Consider the following 11,129-nt stretch of genomic DNA (forward strand, 5'->3'; position numbering starts at 1 on the left):
CAGTACCTTATTTACAGAAGATAGCTGCACACTGCATGACAAAGTATGCTGCATACAGGACGAATAGCTTGGAGTTTTCTTTGTCGATTACTCCTGATGGTAACCTTTTACCTAAAAGATATTGTAGTTGCAGCTCATCTTCTGCATTAAATAACGTAATGTGCAGGCTCAGGGGAAATTTATCAGTAAGGAAATCCCAGAAAGAATTTCGAAAGTTCGACATATAAGGACAACTAACACAACAATGAAGTATCAAGTCTGTATAAACATTCCCACATCTAATACACATATCAAGCTGTGTTTGTGGAACAGCAGCCCATAGTTTAGCTACATATGTAAATACCTTAGTGTGTTGTCTAGTTTTAGCCCACTGCCACACTGAGGCAGGTCGTAAGTATTCGTGTATCGAAGAGAATCTATCAAAATCTGCTTGATTAGACATACGAACTCTCCAGAGGCTATTTTCAAGACCAACAATTTTTGACCTTACAATTTCTTTCCAATTATGTTTATCTGGAATTTCAGAATAATGTAAATAATCAGTTAGATACCCGAGCAAGTCAAACTTCTTTGAGGTATAATATAAATTTGAAATTAACCCGCAGCTTGACATGCATCCGCTCAGAATGAAGTGAAATAACGCAACGTTAAACACACGTTTAGTATGTACATTGTTAGGCATCAAACACAATCTGTGTAAAAACATCAATTTTCTTCTATCAATTTCGGACTGCGCTGATGTCCATCCTAGCATTCCCAGGGCAATGTCTGATCTTGTATGTATTGGAAAACCTTGTAAATGTTTGGCAAAATACCTCAGAGTTTTATCCAATAAAGCGAGGTCACTTTTTGAAATGTTACACCATAATTCACTTCCATAAAACATTGAAGGGAAAATTACCTTTTTAATTACATTTGCAGCAACCAAAGGATTTAAACCATTCGGTTTAATGCCAATACCAAACAGACCGTGAAAAGATTTTTTCCCTTTCTTGCATGCATCGAGTATTGCGTCATGCGACGTCAGCTTTGAGTTAATCCGGTGACCCAGGTGTGTTGCCGAATCGGTGACCGGCAAACATGACGGGCCAAGATACCATTTCATATTGATAAAATTCTTGTATTGGGGTCCGAAAATGATAATGTATGACTTTGTAACACTAAGCTCGAATCGCCACTTATTACTGTAGTCGTATGCTATATCTAACAGCTTTTGTAGATTGCTAGGATATATAGCCAAAAGTGAAATATCATCAGCTAGGGTTGGATTTCCCACAGCTAAGGATCCAATCTTTGCTCCAAATCCACTATTTTCTAACTGTAGCAGCAAGTCATTTATAAATATTGTGTACATCAAGGTTGACAAAACACCCCCTTGTCTCACTCCTTGGCCAATTGAGAACCAATCTGAAAATTGCCCATTTACAAGAACTTTACTCTGTAAATTTGTATACATGTTAAAAAATATCAAAAGGGATTTACCCGTAATTCCCAACGTGAATAATTTAAAAAGCAGTCCTTCGTGCCACACGGTATCAAATGCCTTTTTTGTATCAAGAAAAGCAGCAAAAACCCGTGAACCCATGTTTACATTATATTGTACTGATTGCAACAGCACAAAACTCGCTGTTGTGCAGCCTAAACAAGGAAGAGTTTTCCATCTCCCTTGACTATCCCCAGACAATGCAGGATAGAGGAATGTTTTCCTTAGAATCATCCTCGAGTTGGTTTTTATTCATTTTAAGAGCATGAATCTAAACAATTCAAAATGTTTCTATGAAATTTGGTATTCAACTATTGGCCAAGATGTGGCTTTTCTTAATTCATCAGATGTTATATTTTTAATGTTTTTGTTTGATTATTCATCCATCCATTATTCTCACTTTTGTTTCTGGGGCTGAATGCATAAACCATTTAAGATAACTCTATGAAATGTTGTGTATATATTTCACAGATGGTGTTCAGGTGGTGTTGATGTGCCTCTTGCCATTCACAATTCTTCAGTTTAAATATTTGTATTATTTTCATTTATTTTGTCTGTTCATCCATCCATCATCCATACTTTCATATCCAATGGCTTCAATCCCAAATCATTAAAGATTTCTCTGAAACTTCTTACACTGTCCATATTAGCCTGTTGGTCTAGATATGACTGTTGTTACTTTTATTGTTTCATATGGGTCATGTTTTAGTCTTCATAGATTGTCATAACCGGACAAGCTATGAGTGAACAGAGGAATGTATTTTTTTATATATTCAATTCAAATTGAAAGTGGTAATTGTTTTTAACATTGTCTTTAAATATTTTTTTTCACAGATGTGGCATCTTTTTCATGAATTAAAATGTATTTCATCATTGCCTGCAAACTTCATGGCTTTTGCAATTATCAGCCTTAGTCTGGCATAACTTTGTTTTGATGATTCTACCCAAATAGTTGTATAGTGTCTGAATACATTCAGTATAACTGTAAATGATAGGTATGCAACACTGATGACTTTATTTTAGGTACAGATAATTGTGTTTAGATATTAGCACTGTTCATTCCACAGCATATACAGGATATATTTTATTGATGCATAGGACTATTCAGATTTTTGGAACTGTGAAACATTCAGAATCTCAACAACAAAAAAAACATTTTGAACATTTATTTTATGTTGATAAATTTTAAATTTTACAGCTGATTCCTCTTTAAGGATTGTACCTATTGTCATTTTATTTTCTGTTAAATAAAGTCAGTAGAACACAATTCAATCATTTTTACCGATATAATTTTTATGCCATGTTTATTTCCAATGACATCCATCAATATATTAATGTTCTAGCATAACTGTACCTTCCATGTGTGTGCGTGTGAAATATTAAATATTCTATCCTGGTATTTTCCATAATTTCTTGTTCAGTTTTGGTTTGTAAAATATCAAATAAATGTTCAGTGACATTTCATTTCTGTTCTTTGTGTTAATAGGTTATTCTTTGATAAAATTATCTATACTCAGCTTGCTCTACATAATTAGTGTACCTTTTCATAACTTCCATATTGATGTAGTCTTACAGAACCAAACTGCATAATTTTCCAAATCATAATCTAAATTAAGTTTTTGTTGTTGTTTTTTTGAAGTTCAATAAATAATAAAAATAATATAAATCTGGATTGTTGCCACGATCATATTTTTCTTAAAATCAATCGCTATGTCTTTTAGTGATGATTCAATTTGCTTATTCATACATTTCAGCTCATTTATAGTTTGCATATTAAAGAGCCTATAATTTACATATTTTCTCTTGGATTGGAATCTAAAATAATTTAGCTTTGAGCAAAAAGCCCACATCATTATGTAAAGCATAAGTCCATGGGGTAGGATATACTGGAAATGCACCACTTACCCTTCTCATGGGGTATGACACATTTCCTATTGCACTTCTTTTTTTGATCTCTGAGATCAAAGCTTGTGCTCCATTTTCTGCAAACACTAAACCCTTTATCATGCTTTTAGCCATACCATTCAATTTTTTTTTTAAAATTATAATAAATTCTGCGACACATTCCTAGTATATAACCACATATGGTTAATTTAATTTTATTTATTTTAATGTCTTCTTTTAAACATATCTATTTTTTTCAACCATGGAGTATATTTGGATCAGTTTTATAGTATCCAACTTCAGATACTGAGGTTAGTTATTAAGGATACTAATTCATTATCCAAATGTATTGTGCTTGTCAGTAATTTTCAAAATGTTGTTTGGTTCATTTAAATATATGTTTCTGTTAAATAAGTTTTGTATTTTGTATATTTTAATTATAACGGGAAGCAAAAATACCCAAGGGTAAGGTGCGCCAGCATTGCTATATACATACTACTACTAGTAAGAAAGGAAGTAACTCATAATTGCATAAGCAACAAGCTAAGATTGATGTCCCTTTATTGTTTTGGGGTTTTTTTTTTTTTTTTTTTTTTTTTTTTTGTATTTATTTATTTATTTATTTTGTGCTGTGATAAACAAGTTTAATTATATTCAATGCACAGTCGAGAGAACAGAACGTGGTGTACCGGAGCTTGAAATATCAGCGTTTATTCTTAAATAGGTCGCGCGAGCAAGGATACAAGTGTCCCATGTAGTTATTATTTAGTATATGTATGACGACAAGTCAATTGTACGCAACGATACGAGCCCCTGTGGTTTTATACACTGTAGGACAGTGGTCCCCAACGCAGTGCCCGAGGGCTTTGTGGGGTGCCCGTGTTTTAGGCTCCTAAATTTAGTAATCATATCAATACGTTTTTACGGAAGAAGATTTTATTGAATAATGAAGGCCATAATATTAGTAGGGGACGTACATTAATATTGTAAACTCAAAAAGGTACGTCAACGCTATGCATATGCAAAATCATATCAGAGCTTGTCAGTTGTACTAGTTGGTTCCAGCCACTCTCTCATAAACTCGCAAATGTGCTCGTAGGCACAAAATGGCTCCACTGCACTACGATACTAAGGAAATTTATTGTTCCTGCATTTAAAAGATTTATATTTTAAAAAAATAATAATAAAACAAGATTCTAAATAAACATGCATAATTATCATTTCAGTGCGCGTAGCTTGGGCTGGTTGGTCAATAGCTTGGAAAACAACACATGTTTAATACCCAACTATTATACGAAGTTAAATTTTCCCTTACACCTTCCGTCGGTTAGATTTGCAACCTCCGCGTAGATTCACACGAACCAAGTCTTTTTTTTTTCAATCATATTGCACTTTTTGTCGTGTAGGTTATGAGAGACTTTCAAAAATTATTAAATTTATTCAATAGATGTAGTGTTTTTTTTTTTTATATTTCCTTTTAGCTCTTGCTTATTTGTCTTGAGGCATGGCCGGAGGGGAAACTGCGGACCCACCCACCCCCAGGCTGAAAAAACGTACACACATAAACGTGCAATCACTTGTCACTTGAAATTTAACCATGGTTTTATTCTTGCGCACGTTTTTTGAGGTATTATGGAAAGAGTAAATATGCACACGACTTTGGGTTTGGTGTCCGTTCGAGAAAAGTCGAGCCTCTTTGGGGAGGGGGCCAGACAGACCTGACCTGTCCCGGCCCTGCTCGGAGGGGGGGGGGGGAGCCCCTAGTGCGAGAATCACAACTCTCATCATAACATTATGGGTAAATCGTGATGTCAGGTTCTCTTCAATAAATTTTTATTCGCGTTATTTAAGAAATGCGGCGCTCGTTTAAAAAAAATTCGTTTCGAGTACAAACTGGCATTCTTTGCAACACACATGACCACGTTGACAATATATATTACCCTATTGGGTAAATATTGATGGCATAATTGATTAAAGTGCACATACAGATTAGCTCCAAAACCGCCTGTCGTGAGTTTGAGCCCAAATGTGTTGGTGGGGTGGAAGCGATGGTATGTTTGTGCCTTATTAAATGAAAAAGGTCACTCTAAGATTCACAAGCAGAAGAAGAAATACCAGTTCTCACAGACCTACATGAACGCCGCTGAATATTGCATACAATGCACACACTCGGTGAAACGTTTCTGGAGTTTGTTCTTTAATTAACTGGTTTTCGCTCTGTATCTCAAAAGCCTTTACGTCATCTTAGGTCAGTCATCATTTCTTTGCCTACTCGACATAAACTGTCATGTGACCGAGTGGTCTAAAGCAATTGCCTTTACTGATCACTGCCGTATTACGTTTGTACGCGTGGGTTCTAGACAGAAGAAATGGAAATAAAAGGGCTGCCGGTGAAGATCACAAAAACAAACCCTTTCATTAGGGAGTTTGAACCAAGAGCGACTGAAGTGCATGTAATGGGTCTACCGCTCGAGGTGAACAGCGATGAACTAATAGAGAAGATGGGAGCAAAAGTGATAACACATAAGATGGCTACAATATGGGGGTTTGCCTCAATCAAATTCGGAAACATACTGGTATACATAAGCAGAGAAGACGCCAAAAAAAAATCCGGTCTTCGTTTACGTCCTTGGCTTCCGGCTTAAGACATGGTACAAGGGAAGCGAAAATGACACAGTGTGCCCCATGTGCCATCAAACTGGACATGGGCCGAGAGACTGCCAAGGGGGCAATACCCAGCCAGGAACCCAACCAGGAACCTATGCAAGCAAGGTAGCCACCCAGACATATACGCAGCAGCAGCAACAACAGCAACAAAATCAACAACAACAACAACAACAACAACAAAAGGAAGGTCTGGAACAAGGGTTAGAAATACTAAACCTGATCAAACAAATAAGAGATGAGAAAGAAAAGGAAGAAGAAATACAAATACTACCAGAGCTCGATATCACACAGATAGAAGGACAAAAAACTCTGGAATGGGAAGGTTTTCTAAGCCCAAATAAGACCAGTAGGGTCCCCACACAGATGACCGAAGAGGGGATAACCACGATGAATAAATTTGGAAGCCTAGAGATGGAACATAACCAGCAAGAAGAAACATACCCACCCTTAACATCAACACCGTTACCGAAAAGAAACCGAAAAAGAAGAAAGGCAGACTCCATTTCCCCCCAAGAGAGGACAACATCGCCAAAAAAGAAAAACAATCCAAAACACCAAACAACGGAAAAGAAGATAAGGGAAGAGGATACTGACCAAGAAAGCGAAAGAGACACAATGGAAGAAGAAGAAGAAGAAGAAGAAGAAGAAGAAACAAACATACACAGCAACCCGAAGAAGAATCAGAATATGAGACAGGGACCGACATGGAAAATGAGACAGAAGAACCAACGGAGAAGGAAGAGACAACAGAAACAGTAAAAACAGATAACACCGAAGAAACAAACAACACACTGCAGGCAACAACAACCCCAATAAATACAGAAAATTAAATCACACTTAGCTCGTCAGAGGGGGGCGGGGAAACCAGTGCCCCTCCAAGCAAATCTTCAACTAATATATAGACTTAAAATTTCAAACAAATAAATAATAAAATTATGTATATAAAAGATAACCATCAACGCAGCACCCTGGTAAGAGACAGGAATGGAGGGAATAAACTTGCAGCTCCTGCCTATTAATGTAAATGGAATAAACAAGGAAAACAATTTTAAATTTCCTAAAAACTTAAAATATGATGTGATTTTTCTTCAAGAAACACACAATGGATTTAATAATGGAAATAATACAACATGTGAAAGTTATTTAGATGGGATACTTGTAACCAGTAATTATGAAGGTACGAATGTTAAGGGGGGAGTAGCAACTTTAATAAAAAAAATAAACGGGGTCTGGTGTGGGAAAGATTGGAAGAAGGGAAATTTTTTAAAGGGAGATTGTTACATATAATAATTGAGAACACACACTTTATTAATATATACATGCCAGTAAATAGGGAACAAAAGGAAACTTTTTTAGAACAATTGACAAAATATATGGAAAAGTATGCCATGGAAAATTTAATTTTAGGGGGCGATTTTAACTGGGTGGGTGATAATATAGATAGAGAGGGAGATTTAGCGCCAAACGACATAAGGATAAAACCAGAAATGGAATTTTTTATTAAAAAATATAATTTAATAGATATATATAGAAGGCAAAACTTACTAAGAAAACAATACACCTACGATTATAAAGAAAACAAAGGAAGTAGATTAGACAAATTTTTATGCACCAACTATGATGAGAAAATATATAAAGAAACGAATATAACTGATTTTAAAATTTCCGACCACAAACTCATAAATATGACTATAGAAATAACCAGCAGGATAAAATGGGGAAAAGGAAGATGGTTGTTAAATAACTCGCTACTAAAAGATTAAATTTTACACATGAAATAAAACAAGAAATAGAGAATTTTAAAAATATTGGGAATTTAGATGTAATCATAGAATGGGAAAATTTAAAATTAAAATTTAAAGAGATTGCCATAAAATACTAAACATAAAAAGTAGGAAACTGAAAATGGAAAGAGAAGCAATTAGATACCAACTCCAAAAAACAAATAATAGGGACTTAGAAACCAAAATAAAAAAACAGATTGGAAGAATTATTAATGGAAGAAACTAGGGGGAAAGAAATAAGGGCGGGTAAATTCACGAAAATATATAAAAAGGCAGAGGGATTATACAAAAAAGAGGAGAAAAGGATGGGGGGGGGGATAAAACATTAGATAAATTAAAAATAACTGGGGGACGTAATAGTATCAGAAAAGGGAAAAATAATGGAATCTATAAAAGAATATTACGCACAATTATACAAATCGCAGAACATCGCAGGAAAGAAAATAGATGAATATTTAGGAAAAATCCCATGTGATAAAATTACAAATGAGTACGAAAAATTATGTGATGATTTTATAACGCAGGATGAAATAGCTGAAAGTATTCAGACTATGAATAAGGGAAAATCACCAGGAGGAGATGGACTCTCCGCAGAATTCTACATGAATTTATGTGGAGAGTTGTTGCCCATTCTTGAATGGTTATATAATAATATTCTTTTAAAAAATAATGAAATGTCTGAGACAGTGAGAGAAGGTATAATAATTCTTATATACAAAGGAAAAGGAGATAGAGATGATTTAAAAACTGGAGGCCCATCTCCCTCCTTAATATGGACTATAAGATATTGAGTAAAATACTAGCAAACAGGTTAAGAAAGGGTATAGACCAAATAATCAATATAAACCAGTCTTGTGGACCCAAGAAAAGAGATATTCAAAGTAATATACTAAACATTAGTACTATTATAGACTATTTACAGGATAAAGGACAAAAAGCTGCCATGGTACTTTTTGATCAGGAGAAAGCCTTTGATAGAATTGAACATAACTATATACAGAAAGTCTTAGAAAAATTTAGCTTCGGAGAAACCTTCCGGAAATAAGGTTTCAAATTCTTAGAGGGAAATATCACCGATCTTCAAAATTCCAAATTCTTAATATACATTCCCGTGGTAATTATAAACACGGGATTTGATAAGACAACTGGTTCATGACATGAATTAGACAAAGAATGCTGTCCCGACAAATACACAAATATAGCAAACATAACATATAGCACAAACACATAACAAACACGGGACATAGGAGATCCTAGCAAGGTCACCCAAATACTAGGGGAAGTAATCCGAGAGGGTAATAGAAATCACTCTCGGAGATACACCCCTATAGATACACTAGGGTTGATACAAATACCCAGATCCTATTTTTTCGCCTCAAAAGAACGCAAAAAAAAAAAAATACAAAGCAACACATCTGGGGGAAAACAAATACACATACATTTTTTTTAGACATTACACTGTCCAAATCCGAGACTCGAACCCACGCAGACAAAGGTGAGATGGCAGTGATCCGTAACGGAGAGCGCTTTAGACCACTCGGCCACTCTGGGCCCCGTTAAATGGCGTTAAACCCCAATAACAACATAAACGGTCTGGGTTGAATGCCTGCCGTAAATAACGGGAAGAAATGCATGACATTATTTTTGTTCACTTTTCATATTTATCAGTTACTGTCAGCGATTGAGACAGGTGCACCTTCTCTGTCATTTGAACACAAAGCCTATGACCGTACGGACACTTATCATACGCCATGTGCTAGAGTCTCAGGTGGCCAATCAGATAATAAAGCTACTCAATCCAACCGCCGTCAGTGTACAACAGCTATTTGTGGAGCATTAGAGTGCCATAATATCTCCTTTTTTTGTTCGCGATTTCTCAGTTATCATCGTTAAATTTTAATTCATAAACGAATAGTCCTTCTCTTTATATCATATTATACGGCAGGTAGCAAACATGTCCACACAATATCTACCGGTAATCAGCAGGTGTTCAAACAAGGTTTTTTTTTTTTTTTTTTTTTTTTTTTTTGTGGAGGGGAGGTTGTTTCTTTTTTCCCTTCCTCACTTGAATATAGTTTTATTTTGTCTACACTCTATTTTGTATCGGCCGATTTGTCATTATAAGTGTCTGTGAATAATCGCAATTGTTCAATTTTTGTATGAATGTTCATCCAGCAAGAGCAATACCGTCTTGTCTCCTCAAACTTATCGTACTGTCTAGAGTAATTTTGTCGTTTTCGTTCTCTTCATCTTTTTTTTTATGTATGCCTATGCGATGTACTTTACACAAAATTATCAAAGAGAAGGATATATGTATTTTTAGTTAAAACAGAGTATGTGGGTTAATTCTGAAATTTTTCAAATTCGGAAGATAGCCGAAGAACCAAGAACTCTTTGATAGCTGCATTGTATCTTTGACAGTGAAACGGACCTTCGGAATAGAACAAAATGATTTGATAGGCTATTTATTAATGGAAAAAATATCAATAACAGGTGCTAACTCCAAAATCAATGTCCTACTACTGAGTGCGTGTAAAAGATTAAATTTCTCTTGGGTTTGATAATCAGTACAAAATCTCTCAATCGGGATTATTTACCCTTTTCATACATAGCAAACCCTACATATGTTCATTTGACATTAAAAGTATGAATTGGATAATATATTCCTCAAGCTGTTTGCAGGATGCAGCGTATTTTATTAAACGAGTTTCATAAATTTTAAATCCAATGAACACTAGCCTTAATTATCGAATAACATTATGAGCTCGGTATTATTCAATAACGTTAGTTTGAGGCGTCACTAGGTGTTGCGTCACATCATTTAAATGATTTGAGCGATATGATGTGGTGCTAATAAAAATGAGCCTCATTGACAAATTATGATGTGCAATGCATTTATATTGTACAACCAACCATTACCTATGTTCCTTTCTTAAACATTGCGCATTGCAATAACAAAAAATCTTGCAGTCACGTGGACGTTTATATAGATCTTTTCTTTTCCAAACTGTTTATCTTTTGTTTTGTTTTTCTTTTTATCCATTTGACATTAGCAAGTAGATTGTAGAGGGTGATGGCGTGGAGAGAACACTGCCATCAATGAATACAAGGATGCTGTAATTCGTAACTGGTTGGGTTCCTTATCCATCTCAGTTCCTTTCATAATTATTAAATTATTTTGGATACATGGAAAGCAACTGGAACTGCCTTTGTTCGATACTGAATATTTCATTATGTAATATGCACCACATTCTTTGTGTATGTATCGATCGATATATGACCAAAAGCAAACAAATACCATACCAATCATT

This window comes from Sinohyriopsis cumingii, chromosome 1 (genome assembly GCF_028554795.1).
Source record: "Sinohyriopsis cumingii isolate HCF-2022 chromosome 1, ASM2855479v2, whole genome shotgun sequence".
In the NCBI taxonomy this organism is placed as follows: Eukaryota; Metazoa; Mollusca; class Bivalvia; order Unionida; family Unionidae; genus Sinohyriopsis; species Sinohyriopsis cumingii.